The following is a 16,480-nucleotide window of genomic DNA, read 5'->3' on the forward strand; positions in this document are numbered from 1 at the left end:
TGACTGGGCTTTGTGGATGCACAGGAGTCCCCAGTGTAAAAGCAGCAGGCAGAGGGAACAACATGGGATGCAGACATGAGCAGAAGCAGGGTGTGGGTGGCACCGAGTGGCCGGTTCTGGGGTGCTAGGGGGTGAGGGGCAGGGCTTGGTGTAGGAGGGAGTCCCCCTCGGCCTCATCACTGTAGGTGAGCCCTGTCTCCCCATGGCCCGCTGCTCCCTGGGGCCTGGGCGGACTGGCCCAGCAGAGCTGTCGGCCTGGGGAGAAAATGAAGATGGATCATGGCGGAAGGCAGCCCAGTTCTGCGGAGCCAGCCCCGAGTTGCAGAAATACAGAATTTCATTATTATTTTAAGTGTTACTCAGCTGCTTTATTGAATTCTCCATGTCAGGAAAAATTCTGGCGAGATAAGAAGTTGATATTTTCAGAAGCAGCAACAGCGAGAACTGCGCGGGCGGCCAGGACAGAGCCGAGCGCCTGCCTGGCATGAAACTGTCTCCACGCCTGCCACTCCTACACGGGCACAAGTGCACGCACACATACACGTGCACACGCTCGCACACAGACAGACACACACATACACGTGCACACGCTCACACAGACACGCACGTACACGCGCACACACTCAAACACAGACACGCATGTACACGCGCACACGCTCACACAGACACGCACGTACACGCGCACACGCAGACACACGTACACATGCACATGCTCACACACATACACACACAAACGCTCACACAGACAGACACACACATACACGCACACATGCTCACACACACAGACATACATATACACCTGCACAAGCTTACACACAGATGCACACACGTACATGCACGCATACACACAGACACACACATACACGTGCACATGCTCACACAGACACGCAGATACACGCACACACACTCACATACACATACACTTGCACACACTCACACACAGACATGCACGTACACACACACACGCTCACACACAGAGACATGCATGTACACGTGCACACGCTCACACAGACATGCACATACATGTGCACATGCTCACACACAGACACGCACGTACACGCGCACATGCTCACACAGACGGACACACACATACACGTGCACACGCTTGCACAGACAGACATGCATATACATCTGCACAAGCTTACACACAGATGCACACACATACATGCGCACATGCACACAGACACACACAGACACATGCACACACTCGCACACAGACATGCACGTACATGTGCACATGCTCACACACACATACATGCGTACATGCTCACACACAGATATGCCATACATGTGCACATGTTCACACACACAGGCACACACATACATGTGCATGCACACACAAACACACTCACACACAGGCACACACATACAAGCCCACAGGCACACAAAGCGCACACACATACACATGCATATGCTCACACAGTCACACACATACACACAGGCACACACACATACATACACCACACACCTCACACATACACTCACACATGCACACACATATGCACACACACATGCACACACTCACACACATGCTGACTCAAGGACCAGGATCAGCGCTGGCCAGTCCTGGGGAACAAGCCTACCTGTCTTTCCTTCCTTCCAACCTCTCTTCCTTCTTTCCTTCTTGCCTCATTCTGTGAATGCCCTGGTTTAGGCAAAGGCGAGTGGGCTATTTTTTAATGACCACCGGGGAGATACGGTCACCCCCATTTGACAGAGGTTAACACTGAGTGTGATCATTAAAGCTGTGTGTCAGCTTGGCTGGACCATGATTCTCAGTGGTTTGGCAGTAGTGATGTAGTTTGGCGGTTGTATAATGATGTCATCACCTCCATGATGGGATCTGCTATGAGTAGCCAATCAGTTGAAAGAGATTTTCCTAGGGGTGTGGACTGCATCCAATATAGTCAGACTTTCTGGCAAGGCTTGCAGGCTTTTGCTTGCTGTGGATCCTGTAGCTGGCTCCTGTTCATCTGACCTCCGGTTCTTGGGACTTAAGCCAAGAACTTGGCTTGCCTACCGATCTTGGGATTAGTCGATCTTTGCAGACTGTGAGCAAGAGCCCTGCTCTCTGACCTGTCAATCTTAGGTTCGTCAGCCTCTGCGGCTACGTGAATCAGGAGAAGCCTCCAGCCTGACCCACGTTCCAGCCTCTACAACCACATGAATAATTTCCTTGATATAAATCTCTCTCTGTATATATTTATATGCTTTACTGGTTTTGCTTCTCTAGAGAACCCAGCCTGAGACACTGAGGCTCACATGGTCATACAGCCCAGGCCTGCCTGAGTCCAGAGCAGGGGGTCTTGACCACTGGGTGGACCCTGAGGTGATGAGGACAAGCACAGGGTGCAGGGGCGGGGATGGTGGGGTGAGGGTGGGGCTGGGGTCCAGGAAGGAGGTGACCCTGGAATTGAGCCTTGGGTACCAGAGACAATGTTTAGGCAAGTGCGGGGGCGGGCGGCGGGAGATGCAGCCCATCTAGGAAGAACACATGGATGGTGTGGATGTATGAGGTAGAGATGGGGTGGGCCTCGCCAGGGAGTGGGGTGTGTGGGGAATCACGGGGAGATGTGGTTACTAGTGCCATCACCACGGCAGGTACTGAGGGCCTCCGGGTGCCAGGCCCAGGCTGAGCTATGTGGGTACAGGATCTTATTCCATCCTCATAGACCCTGAGGAAGCCACTGGTCCTCCCAGGTCCCAGCTGAGGAGCTGAGGCTCAGCACAGGCTAGGAACTAGCCAGAGAGGCCCCTAGCAGGGGAGAGGGACATGTGATTGAAGGTCACACCAGCCACCACCGACCATTGCCCTCCCTGCCGCCCAGGAGAGGAGAGGGCCAAGGATGCATGCAGTTTCCTCCAGGAGGTTTTAAGCAAGGGATCTATTGTTGTTAGGTGCCTTCAAGTTGATTCCAACTCACAGCGACCTCATGTGATAGAGTAGAACTGCCCCATAGGGTTTTCTAGGCTGTAATCTTCATGGAACAGCAGTACATAGACAGGGGCCTGCCAGAAATTCAAGCCCGATTCGGAAGAGGACTTGGAAAGAAGGATATCAATCCTGATGTCAGATAGATCTTGGCTGAAAGCAGGGAATACCAGAAAGCTGTTTACCTGTGTTTTATTGACTATGAAAAGGCATTTGACTGTGTGGATCATAACAAATTATGGATAACATTGTGAAGAATAGGAATTCCAGAACACTTTATAGTGCTCATGTGGAAACTGAACACAGACCAAGAGGCAGTCATTCAAACAGAACGCGGGAATACTGTGTGGTTTAAAATCAGGAAAGATGTGTGTCAGGGTTGTATCCTTTCAGCATACTAGTTCAATCTGTATGCTGAGGATATAACCTGAGAAGCTGGACTATACGAAGAAGAACGCGGCAACAGGATTGGAGGAACACTCATTAACAACCTGGGATATGCAGATGACACAACCTTGCTTGCTGAAAAATGAAGAGGACTTGAAGCATTTACTGATGAAGATCAAAGACCACAGCCTTCAGTATGGATTACACATCGACATAAAGAAAACACAAATCCTTACAACTGGACCAATAAATAACATCATGATAAACGGAGAAAATATTGAAGTTGTCAAGGAATTCATTTTACTTGGATCCACAATCGACGCCCATGGAAACAGCAGTCGAGAAATCAAATGATGCATTGCATTGGGCAAATCTACTGCAAAAGACCTCTTTAAAGTGTTGAAAAGCAAAGATGTCACTTTGAGGACTAAGGTGTGCCTCACCCAAACCATGGTACTTTCAGTTGCCTCATATGCATGTGAAAGCTGGACAGTGAATAAAGAAGACCAAAGAAGAACTGACGGCTTTGAATTACGGTGTTGGTGAAGAATATTGAGTATACCATGGACTGCCAGAAGAATGAACAAATCTGTCTTGGAAGAAGTACAGTCAGGATGCTCCTTGGAAGGTAGGATGGCGAGACTTTGTCTCACGTACTTTGTACATGTTATCAGGAGGGACCAGTCCTTGAAGAAGGACATCATGCTTCGTAAAGCAGACGGTTAGCATAAAAGAGGAGGACCATCAATGAGATAGCTTGACACAGCAGCTGTAACAATGGACTCAAACATAGCCATGATGGTGAGGATGGGGCAGGATCAGGCAGTGTTTTGTTCCGTTGTACACAGGGTCTCTATGAGTTGGAACCAACTCGATGGCACCTAACAACAACAATCTTTATGGGAGCAGACTGTGGGATCTTTCTTCTGTGGAGCTGCTGGGTGGGTTAGAGCTGCTGGCCTTTCAGTTCGCAGCTGGGAGCTTTAACCGTTTGCACTACCAGGGCTCCTTAAGCAGGGAAGCTAGGAGATCAGATTTGCCTAAACCAGTGGCTCTCAGACTGTGATCAGAGGCCTCTGGAATCCCCAAGAACCTCTCGGGGGCCCACAGGAACTACAGTTTTTCTCACGGACTTCAAGAAAAGCAACATACGGACCTGGACTGAACACAAAGCAGATAGGAGACTCCAGTTGTTTCCATTGAGCCAGACACTTGCGTGATTGACAACAGTGTAACACTATGTCCTTTGCTCACTGATATTTTTGGTTTTGAAAAATAGAGTAAAAGTAATTTTTCATACACACATGTTATTTGTGTTAGCATGAAATGGGTCTATTAGTTTTAAGTGAATTAATATTTTAAAGTGTGTCATATTTCATTTCTAATACTGTAAACACAGAGGGCTATAACCTACATAAACAAATGCTTTCTGGGTGCCCAATAATTTTTAAGAGTGTAAAAAGAACTTCCAGACTAAGACAGACTAGGAAGAAAGGCCTGGTGATCTACTTTTGAAAATCAGCCAGTGAAAACCCTATGGATGGCAATGGTCTGATCCCATTATTCGTGAGGTTGCCATGAGTCAGGGCTGACTCAACAACAGCTAACAACAAAAGGGTCCTGAAACCTCAAAGTTGGAGAAATACTGGTTTAATCCATAGACCGGTTCTGGGGTTGGATAAGTGGCCTGTGGCGGGGAGGGATGTGCACCCTCTTTGTGGGAATACAAGTTCCCAGGGTCCAGCTTCTTCCCCAGATGGTCCCTCCGCCTGGGAGGAGGGAGTGATCTGGATGGGGCAGGATTAGGCGGATGCCTCCTCCCTCCAACTGCCCAGAGAGCTTGTCAGCCCAGCAGTGACAACCTGCAAAGGAAGAGGGGGAAGGCTGGGTCCTGAGGCTGGCAGCCAGGAGTGAACCTTCCTTCCCCCAGCACCCCAGGCTCACCTAGGACTGAGAGGAGGGAAGGACAGGACCTGGAAGCCTCAGGCCCCCACACGGTCTGGTTTGCTCCTGTGTGGAGGCTTCGGGAGGGAAGTGTCAGCTGTGCCAGTAGGCTGAGGGTCTGGGAAGGGGGGCTCACTCCTGATGCGGATGGCGCCAGAGATAGTCTCCCCCGGATATTGACAGCACAACCTTCATGATTTTAATATCATGGCTGCTCGGGGCACTGCGATGGCTGCTGTTACTAAGCACTCGACATCTGCAGTGTGGGCGTGGGAGGAGCCTACTCACCCATCCATCTGCCCTTCCTTACAGCAGCTCACTCACTCACTCCCTGACTCATTCACCCATCCACCTGTCTCTATGCATATGCCCATTCATTCGTTCATTCAACCAGCTACCTGTCCCCTTGTTTATTCATTCACTCTCTCACCCTCCCACCCAACACTTCATCATCCAAGATGCTGATGCTGAGCGTCTGATAAGCATCGACAAAGTACAAGTAAAATTTTGCTGAAGATCATTCAAAAGTGGCCGCTGCAGTACATCGACAGGGAACTGCCAAATTCAAGCGGATTCAGAAGAGGACATGGAAGGAGGGATGTCGTTGCTGATGTCAGATGGATCCTGGCTGAAAGCAGAGAATACCAGAAAGATGTTTACCAGTGTTTTATTCACTATGCAAAGGCATTCGACTGCATGGATCATAACAAATTATGGATAACATTGAGAAGAATGGGAATTCCAGAACACTTAATTGTGCTCATGAGGAACCTGTACAGAGATCAAGAGGCAGTCATTGGAATAGAACAAGAGGATACTGTGTGGTTTAAATTCAGGAAAGGTGTGTGTCAGGGTTGTATCCTTCTAGCATACTTATTTAATCTGTATGCTGAACAAATAATCTGAGAAGCTGGACTATCTGAAGAAGAACGGGGCATCACCACTGGAGGAAGACTCATTAACAACCTGTATTATGCAAATGACACAACCTTGCTTGCTGAAAGTGAAGAGGACTTGAAGCGCTTACTGATGAAGATCAAAGACTACAGCCTTCAGTATGGATTACACCTCAGCATAAAGAAAACAAAAATCCTCACAACTGGACGAATAAACAATATCATAATAAATGGAGAAAAGATTGAAGTTATGAAAGATCTCATTTTGCTTGGGTCCACAATCAATACCCACAGAAGCAGCAGTCAAGAAATCAAAGGATGCATTGCATTGGCCAACCTTCTGCAAAAGACCTCTTTAAAATGTTAAAAAGCAAAGATGTCACTTCAAGGATTGAGGTGTGCCTGACCCAGGCCATGGTGTTTTCAATTGCTTCATATGCATGAGAAACCTGGACAATGAACAAGGGAGACAGAAGAAGAATTGAAGCCTTTGAGTTATGGTGTTGGTGAAGAATATTGAATATACCATGGACTATATTTTGAATGTGAAAACCTGTCTTGGAAGAAGTAGAGACAGAATGCTTGTTAGAAGCAAGGATGGAGAGACTTTGTCTCACATACTTTGGACATGTTATTAGGAGGGACCAGTCCCTGGAGAAGAACATCATGCTTGGTAAAGTATAGGGTCAGCGAAAAAGAGGAAAACCATAAAAGAGATAGATTGACACAGTGGCTGCAACAATGGACTCAAGCATAACAATGATTGTGAGGGTGGCACAGGACCAGACAGTGTTTCGTTCTGTTTTACACGGGTCTTTATGAGTCGGAACTGACTGGACAGCACCTGACAACAACAACATGTGCCAGACCACATGTTCAGGGAGCAAAGATGACTAGCACACTTTCTCTTCTTGCGAGATTAAAAGTCCAATAACGACTGGGCTTATCATGATGATGATGGTGGTGAGGATGGTGACAGTGATAGTAGTGGTGGTGATTATAGTGTTAATGGTAGCGATGATGGCAGTGATGATGACAGCAGTGGTGGTGATGGCGGCGGTGGTGGTGGTGGTGGTGGTGTTGGTGTTGGTGGTGATGGCGGTGGGATGGTGGTGGTGTTGGTGTTGGTGGTTGTGGTGATGGCGGTGGTGGTGTGATAGTGATGGTGGTGATGGTGGTGGTGATGGTGGTGGTGGTGTGATGGTGTTGTTGTTGGTGTGATGGTGGTGGTGTTGGTGTTGGTGGTTGTGGTGATGGCGGTGGTGGTGGTGGTGTGATGGTGTTGTTGTTGTTGTTGTTGGTGGTGTGATGGTGGTGGTGGTGGTGGTGGTGATAATGATGGTGATGTTAATCATGGTGGTGGTGGTGGTGGTGGTGATGGTGGTGATGATGGTGGGGGTGGTGATGGTGATGTTGTTGATAGTAACAATAGGTAACATTTTTGAGCATATAGCAGGTACCAGGCAATGCTCTAAGCCCTTTACATACGTTCACTCAATTCTCAGAAAAGATCTATGAGGTAGATACTATTAAAACTATCCTTTTATAGTTGTGGAAACCGAGGCACAGAGAGGGTAAATGACTTACCCAAGGTCATGTACAGCCTGAGTGACCAAGACAAGTTCCAACCACAGGCTGTCTGGAAGAAAAACACTTGACCACTCACTGAAGTGCAGGGCATGAGGGGCCACAGAGGAGGTGTGGGCTGCCAGGATGGGTCCCGCAGGTGGAAGGATGCCAGCTCTGCCTGGGAGCTATCAGGGAAGGCCTCATGGAGGAGGTGGCATTTAGCTGGGTCTTGAAAATGGAATAGGAGATTGGAGAATGTTATACCAGGTGGAAGGCAGATGGTACAGAGAAAGATGCAGGGTTTTGAAAATAGGGGTGTTAGGGAGTAGCTAGTGGTTTAGTGGGTGGTGAGCCCAGGAAAAGTGTAGGGGAGACTTGGAGGTCAGGGTGTTGCAAACCTGGGAGATCAGGCCTGTCCTGCTGGGGCTCTCATGAGCAAGACTAGGGAGTGGGCTGGCACTGTAGGGGAGCATCAAGAGACCCCAGCGTTCCACATCACCAGCCCAGGGGCTAGGCAATCCCTCACTTGATCTGCTCTGCTGTGCTCAGATGCATGACTGGGGGAGGGCTTACAGAGAGGACAGTGGCAATCTGTCCAGGGAATGCTGGTGTCTAGCATGCATCGGGGAGCAACTGCTCAGAGAGTGGCCAGTGGCTAGGCCAGCTGCAGAGACGGACCAGCAGGACCCAGCAGGAGGCCCCACTGAGGCCGGTGGTCCTTGCGTTCCTAGAGGGCAGAGCCATGTCCCCATGGTGGAATGGGGCCCTGCCCCTGGGTCGGGCCAGCAGCTACACAGGGAGTTTACAAGCTGAGGTCCACCTACAGGCCCTGAGAGAGGTGAGGGGTGGATCTCTGAGGCTGGACCTCAAAACGAGGCGTGTCGCACCAGGCGGGCAGTGCCGCCTCAGTGGACCAGCTGAGCTGCCCGTTCAGAAAAGCTCTTTGGTGGCAGTGGAGAACCTGGTGACCCCGGGCCATCGGCAGTGCCTGCTGGGCCTCGTTGTTCTCTCTCTAACCCAGGGACCAAGATCACAGTTGGTCTGCTTGAGGTCCCTGGCGGGTTAGCATGGTCAGTCATGCTGTGAATGTTGCTCCATCTTTAACGGCACCGCTACCTGGATTTTCCTGGGGTGCAGGGACGCCAGATTCCTCTTGACCTCGCACAGTCCCTGGTGCCCTGCAGGCCTCAAGTTAGGAGGGGTTAACCCCGAGGATGTCGGTCCCTCCCCCATGCACACTGCTTCCGTTTCAAGGACGACTGCGCTGAGGCGTGGCCACGTGAAGGCTTCACCTGCCGCCCCACAGGTAGCTGGAAGAGCGTGGCCTGGAGGGGGAGTCCTGAATCCACTCCCAGGCGCCCAGTGCGGAGATAAAAGCTGAGAAAGAGCATTAAGAAATGATCCCCGGCTTCCAAACAGAAGGGAGTATTGACACGGTTATTTTTAGTGTTATTAAAATCAGTCTGCTTTGATCCTTTCCCAGCCCCTCTCCCTGCTCGATGATCTTCGCTTGCAGATCTAGCGTGTGTGCGTGTGTGTCCGGGCCAGGGCCCTGGGGAGCCACTGTGCAATCAAAATGTTAATGAGACGCTGATTATCTCTGGGTGCTGCCTCTGTTCCCGGGCCTCTGCTGCCCAAATGCCGCCGGGTTTCTTGGCACCCTGGGGAGCAGCCTTGAGTTCTCTGGAAATGAGGCCTCAGCTTAATGCCCCGTGGAAACCTGTCCCTGGGAAGTCTGGGGACTTGGGGAGGTGGGCTTTGCCATGATCCTGCTTCTGTTCTCTCCCTTCCTGCCAGGCCGGTGGGGGTCAAAGCTGGGAAGCTACTGTCCGTGGTGCTGGCCGCGCCTCACCCTGGACCAGAGAGCTCCCTTTCCTAGACACCAGTGTCTGGGTTCAGGCCTTGGCGTCTGAGACCCTGCCCAGCTCACCTCCTTCCGGCCTTACTTGTCTTTGCAGACTTCCCACCCCACCTCTGGTCTGCGTCTAACCTCACGGACACCTGCCTTCTTCTACCTCCCGCCTCCCCCCCCGGTTCTGTCCCCGGGACTCACCTGTTCTCACCCTCGAGGGCACTGACACGCCCACTCTTGGCCCCTCCATGACACCGGGATTTCCTCGGGGCCCGGACATACGTGGCTCTGAGTCCCAGGGTGATGCAAACGGTGAAGCGCTCGGCTGCTGACAGAAAGGTTGGAGGTTTGAGTTCACTCAGAGGCACCTCAGAAGAAAGACCTGGTGATCTACTTCCAAAAAAGCATCCACTGAAAACGCTATGAGCGTATTTCTACGGACACACAGGGGGTTGCCGGGAGTCAGGGTCAGCTGGACGTCCGCTGGTTTTTACTGGGGTTCCCAATCCAGACTTGGCACCAGGGAAGTTCCATCCTTTCGTGTATTTAAATAACTCACAAATTTTACCGGCTGCTCTTTGGATCAGACACTGAGCTAGAAGGTGCTGAGCAAAAGTGGACATAGGCCCAGCCACTGTGGGGCTCTGGCTGGAGACAGGCGTCAGAAAGCACACGAGCCCCTGTAACACGGCAGCTGGACCACACGTGGCAAAGGGAGGATGTTGTTTCATGAGAACACACGCCGGGGGACCTGCAGGGTCAGGGGCAGCGTGGCTCTCCCTCAGAATGCAGGCCGAGCTGAGATCTGAAAGGCAATGGGAACAGCCCGTGCAAAGGCCCTGGGGGCAGGTATGCAGTGCCAGAAGAAGCAAGTATGTCTGGAATTGAGAAGAGCGGGGGTACAGGCGAAATGTGAGGCCATGCAGGGCTGATGTGTGCGGAGGGTGGGCAGGGGCGGGAGGAAGGCCAGGGGGAGGCTGACAGGAGGCTTGCACTCAGCTGGGTGGCGGCTGTGGTGGTGGCTTGGACGCTGGGGTTGAGGGTAGAGACGGAAGGTGTGAAGATGGAAGGGACGTTGTGGGGGTAATGCCGACCCAACGTGAGCGTAGACCTGCGGCCGATGAGGGGCAAGGGGAGACAGTTGAGGCAGACAGGTGGCGGGGAAGAGCCCAGGGCAAGACTGGGCACTGCCACTGGCCATCTGGGTGGCCTGCCTGGTGGAGGTGGGCAGGGGGTCCATGTGCCCAGAGGGAGCCTGGGAGGGGCTAGGAGTTTGCTGAACATCAGAGCCGCCCACATCCCGTGCTCTCTGCCCCTTCTCTGCATGGCCCTCCTCCTGGCGTTTGCCACCACCTGCCACTTTCTCTCTGCTTTCTCTCTGTCTCCGCTGCAAACTGTGGGCTCCGAGGGGGCGGGTTGGGGGGGAGCAGCTCTCTTGTTTGCTGCGGGGTCCCCAGCATGAAGCTCCGACTCATCACATGGTTGTTAGCGGCTGTCAAGTGGGCCCTAACTCATGGCTACCCTATACAGAGAGGGACCGCCCTTGTGATTCATGGGGTTTCTCACTGGCTGAACTTTGGGAGTAGTTCACCAGGCCTTTCTTCCTAGCCCATCTTAGTCTGGAAGCGCCGCTGAAACCTGTTCAACATCATAGCAGCACACAAGCCTCCACTGACAGATGGGTGGTGGCTACATGTGAGGTGACCTGGCTGGGAATGGAATCCAGGAGTCCTGCATGGAAGGGGAGAATTCTACCACTGAACCACGACTGCCCCCTCTGACTCACACAGGTGGTCAAGAAGTATTTGTTCAATGAATGAGAGAGTGAACTGCATGAATGAGTGGAGAGCGGTGCCTGCCTCTCTGGAGAACATCCCTGCCCCTGCTCTGCCCCCACGGGAGCGGGGCTGGGCATGCAGCCTGGGTGCAGGGCGTGTAGCCTGGGTGCAGGAAGCGGAAACTCCGTGGGATTGCTTTCTTCCTCGCTCTCCCCTCCCCGTTTTCCTTTCAGATCCGTGAAGAATTCCCGCACCTGGAAGACAAGGCGAGCTCTGGCATTGATGGAAAACGCAGCTGCCACTGCCCCTGTGCGTCCGCGCTGCGCTAGGTGTGGGGATGTGGGCTCTCGGAGCTGGCCCTGCCTGGGGGCCCTCTCCCTGCACCTGCTCTGACCCCACTCGGGGACACTCTCCCTCGTTCAGCCTGCAGCCCTCCTGAGATGGGCTGGTGATGTCCGAGGCCTACCAGGGCTGGGGGTCAGAGGCTTGGGCTGGTCCTCCCAGGAGGCTGGAGGTGGGGCAGGTGGGGAAACTGAGACATGACACAGAGCGGTAACTCTGGGGTGGGGGGGCCGGTGACAGCAGAAGCCTTCCTGCCTGGCCCTGGAACTTCTGGGTGGGCCTGGGTCTTTCCAGCATGGTGCCAGGCCCCCACCCCCATGCCTGGCGCCAGGTGGTCCCCTCGCAGCCCTTTCCAAGGCCTGGGTCTGGGTGTCTGGCCGGCTCCCCCCTAGAGAAGCTGGGCCCCGTGGGGTGCTGTGGCTGGGCAGAATGGCTCCTGTGGACTCCAACTGTTTACACACCCGCAGATATCACCGACAGTTTACACACCTGCAGCTACCTGCTGCACCCATGCTGTGCTGGAGAAGCAGAGAAGCAGCCCTGCCTACAGACAACGAGCGGGACAGACGAGCAGACAGAAATGTGCTCGGCAGAGAACGGAAACAGGTACTGGGACTGGGCTGGGTGGGGGCCCTTCAGATCCGGCAGTTGGGAAACACGAGTCCAGATCGATTCAGGCTCTGTCACGGTGCCCACAAGTACTGGACAAGTCACCATCTCTCTGGGCCTCAGCGTCCCCTTCTGTGGTCTGGGGCAGTAGCATGCCTACCTCAGGGGGAGGCCACCAGGTTAAATCAGGTGCAGTGTGCTGAGCCCCTAACTCCGTGCTCACCCCTATGTATGCCTTGGGTCCCGGCTCAGGGCCCTGGTCTAAGGAATCCCGCTTCTATCTGGGAAGGGGGCAGCGGCGGTTCGGTGGTAGAATCCTCGCTTTCCATCTGTCAGTGGAGACTTGCGTGTTGCTGTGATGCTGAACAGGTTTCAGCGGAGCTTCCAGACTAAGACAGACTAGGAAGAAAGGCCTGGTGATCTACTCCTGAAAATCAGCCAGTGAGATGGGATAAGACCTGGCTGCATTTCGTTCGGTCATTCATGGGGTCTCCATGAGCTGGGGGCTGACTTGGCAGCATCTAACAGCGACATCTGGGAATGGGAGGGTTTGGCCCATAGGCTTGGGTGTGCTCAGGGGTTCAGTAGAAGCTGGAAGTTTCCTCGGTGGGGCTGCGGGGCTCCCGGGTCAGGGTGAAGCAGACTTGGCTCTGCCATCAGCTCAGAGACTCAAGCCAGGGAGGGGCCCCTGTTAGTCTGTGTTTAGTTTGTTAAGGGGGCGGGAATGAGCTGGGGTGGAGGGGGAAAGGGCAGGGTTGGGGGAGTTACAGCCTGCGCACTCCGCCCTCAGCACAGGCCCGTGCAGGTACTTGTACCCTTAATCTCCCAACTCCTTGCAGGGGAGACTTAATACCCCAGTTTGCAGGTGGAGAAAGCGGGCCTCCCGGACTCGGCCATGAGGACACAGTGAGGTGTAGGGCTGGGATGGCAGCCAGCGGCAGGCACGGTGTCACGATGACAGTTTAAGCCGCCGGGTGGAGCAAACCGTTAACACCCGCGGCTGCTGTCTGACAGGTTGGAGGTTCAAGTCCACTCAGAGGCACCTTGGAAGAAAGCCTGGTGATCTACTTCCAAAAAATCAGCCATTGAAAACCCTATGGGGCACAGTTCTCTGACACATACAGGGTTGGAGCTGATTCAACTGTATCTGGTTGGACTCAAACACAACAGTCGTGATGGCACAGGACGGGGCAATGTTTCGCTCTGTTGTTCGGGAGCCCGCCATGAGCGGGAGCCGGCCCAACAGCAACTACAAGGGAAAATTCTGCTGCTCCACTCCCAGGGGCCCTAGGGACTGAGATCGGAAGCGTCGCTCACACGTGTAGCTTGCAAAGAATTTTTGTCGGGAGGACCGTCGCTCACACGTGTAGCTTGCAAAGAATATTTTTTGGAAGGACCGTAGGCGGGACATGTGGGTCCCTGCACAGCCTCGTTGCTGCGTGACCTTTGGCCTGAGTTCTCTGCATCCTTCTACAGGTGACGGCCCCTCCCGAGCCCGTGTCCTTGCTGTGAGAGGAGGGACTCGGAGCACCATTCTTATGGGGTCTCCCAGCTCCAGCTTCCCATGGTCTGGTAACAACCAGCGTGTCTCCCTGTCACCTTCATTGCTGATTCTGAATGTCTGCACTGCGTCCTGTCCTCCTGGCTCTGAGACATGGGCAGCCCCCCAGCCTGCTGCTCCTGTGTGACCTCGAGCAGGAAGGAAGCTTCTGAGGTCAGCTCACCACCAAGGAGGCGGGCGGGGAGGGAGTGAGCTGACGGAGGGGAGGTGGGTGCGTGCCAGAAGCTGCTGTTGAGGTGGAAGACAAGGCTGTGGCTACTGAGCGCCTGTCTGTGGGCCCAGCCTGGGGGCATGCTGGCTGAGAATGGATGGGCCCCTCGTGGCCCAGAAGCTGAGTCTGGGGAGCCCAAAACTCCAGACTCCAGAACCAGAAGGAGAGAGACGTGTGGCCCTGGACAGAGCACAGCTGCAGCGCCCTCGGGGATGGAGGAGGTGGTCTCCGTGACGCCCAAGGATGAGACCTGGACTCTACATCCCAGGAATGTCCAGTAATAGGCAACGGAGTGTCCCCTCCCGTGTGTGGGTGGTGGGCCTGGCCACCTGCACTGTTTCCCGCAGGGGCCTCCAAGGCTGGGTCACCAAGAACTCAGAGGAGCCCCTCATTGCCACTGTACCTGGAACGGTGACACCCAAGAACCCCAGCCTGAGGATAGACAGGACCACAGCCGGCTGCGAGCTCACTGCGCCTTGGCCCATCCCACTTCCGGAAGGCCAGGAGTGGTCACCCAGCACCTCTGGTCCAGTCCCTCTTTGTGCTCATGCCACCTCTCCTGGCCCCTTTCCAGACCCTTCCAGGCCCCTTGGAGGAGGCCTGCTGTACCAGAGGGTCACAGTGGCTACAGTCCTTCATCACCCGAGCCCAAATCCGTCTTCTCCTTAAATGCTGTGCTCGTGGGTCATTTCCAGGGAGGATTTATCTGCCCGCGGGCGGGGAGGCGGGATTTATCCTTTGCCACTCTGCTCCCCCTCCGTCGTTAAAGCCTAAGTGGCTCTCGTGAGCTCTTGAGGGCAGCTGTGAAATATGGCCACATCCTGCTGAGACGAACAGCCCTGTGGCCTGCACAGGGCAGGAGAGCTCGGGACGGGCAGGGGCGGGCTGTGGGGACCCTGGGCCAGCCACATCTCCCCTGGTGGGGGGACCCCCTCAGAAAGAGGGGACAGCTCCACCCTGCAGGGCCAGCATATGGGGGTCCTTGGAACGTGCTCAGTACCAAGTGACAGCCTGTCTCCCCCAGAGACCCCAGGCAGTTAGGTTCCTTTCTCCACCCCCATCTGACCTCAGGGCACATCAACAACTGAACCTCCAGCTGGGGACCTGAACTGAGCACAGTCTCTGTCCTTGGGACGCTTGCATACACAGCTCTCACTTGTGAGGGACACATAGTAAGGCTCCAGACAGTCATGCCGAGAGGTCACCCCCGGGCCTCGGTCTCCCCCTCTACCGGACTGGGAGCCTTGCCCTGAGAAACTTAACCAGGCCTGGGCGTGTAGCAGGGCCCTGGGAACGGCCCTCCCGGCAGGTGGAATGGGAAGGAAGCGTTGTCATGGCACTTCTCTCTCCCACCTCTCCCCTTCTCTCCTCTCCCAGCCTCCAGGGAGCAGGGTCTCCCTGAATAAGACCTGCAGCTCTTCAAGGGGCACCAAGGTCTCTGCTATCACGGAAGGACTCCCGTCACCCCTTTGGGGGCCCCTGACCATTGAAGGAACAACTGACCCGGGTGCTTGGGCTCTGGGAGGCTGTGAATGTGGCTGGGTTCCTCAGCCTGGTCTGTAGCACCGCAGTGGGGCAGGGCACTTGGGGGCTGAACCCTATAGCTGCTCTGGGCCAGAGCACTTCGTGAGGGGAACTGGGGGCTCAGAGGTGCCTCCCAGAGCCACCGACAGTCATCGGTGGCCCAGGGAAGCTGGCCTGGCCTGCAGCTGGGGGTAGGGGTGCAGGGTGGCTAGGCCCTTGCCCCTCAACAGTGCCCTCTGAGGCTGGCCGGGGCTGGGTGGCGCACGGACCCACGGGACAGAGAAGGCCTCGCTGTCCACTGCTTCATACCAGCAAGATACACAAATCCTTGGACGTTTCACCGAAACCAGGAGGCCAGCCCAGGATCCTCACTGTCACTTCAAGAGAGTGGGGGTGAGTGTGTCTGCAAGCGTGTGTGCGAGTACTCGTGCGTGTGCCTGTGTGCAGGGGGTGTGCGAGCGAGCGCAGGTGTGCAAGTGTTCACAGTGTGTGTGTGTGCGTGGGTGTGTGTGTGCACCTGTGTGCAGGGGGTGTGAGCGAGCACAGGTGTGCAAGTGCTCACAGTGTGTGTGCGTGGGTATGTGTGTGCACCTGTGTGCAGGGGGTGTGTGAGCGAGTGCAGGTGTGCAAGTGCTCACGGTGTGTGCGTGCGTGGGTGTGTGTGTGCGCCTGTGTATGTGGGCAGGCGTGTGTGCGTGTGTGTGTGTGTGTGCCTGTGTATGTGGGCAGGTGTGTGTGCGTGTGTGGGTGTGTGTGTGCGCCTGTGTATGTGGGCAGGCATGTGTGCGTGTGTGGGGGTGTGTGCGCCTGTGTGTGTGGGCAGGCGTGTGTGCGTGTGTGGGGGTGTGTGCGCCTGTGTGTGTGGGCAGGCGTGT

Source organism: Trichechus manatus, unplaced genomic scaffold, assembly GCF_000243295.1.
Source record: "Trichechus manatus latirostris isolate Lorelei unplaced genomic scaffold, TriManLat1.0 scaffold00185, whole genome shotgun sequence".
Taxonomy (NCBI): domain Eukaryota; kingdom Metazoa; phylum Chordata; class Mammalia; order Sirenia; family Trichechidae; genus Trichechus; species Trichechus manatus.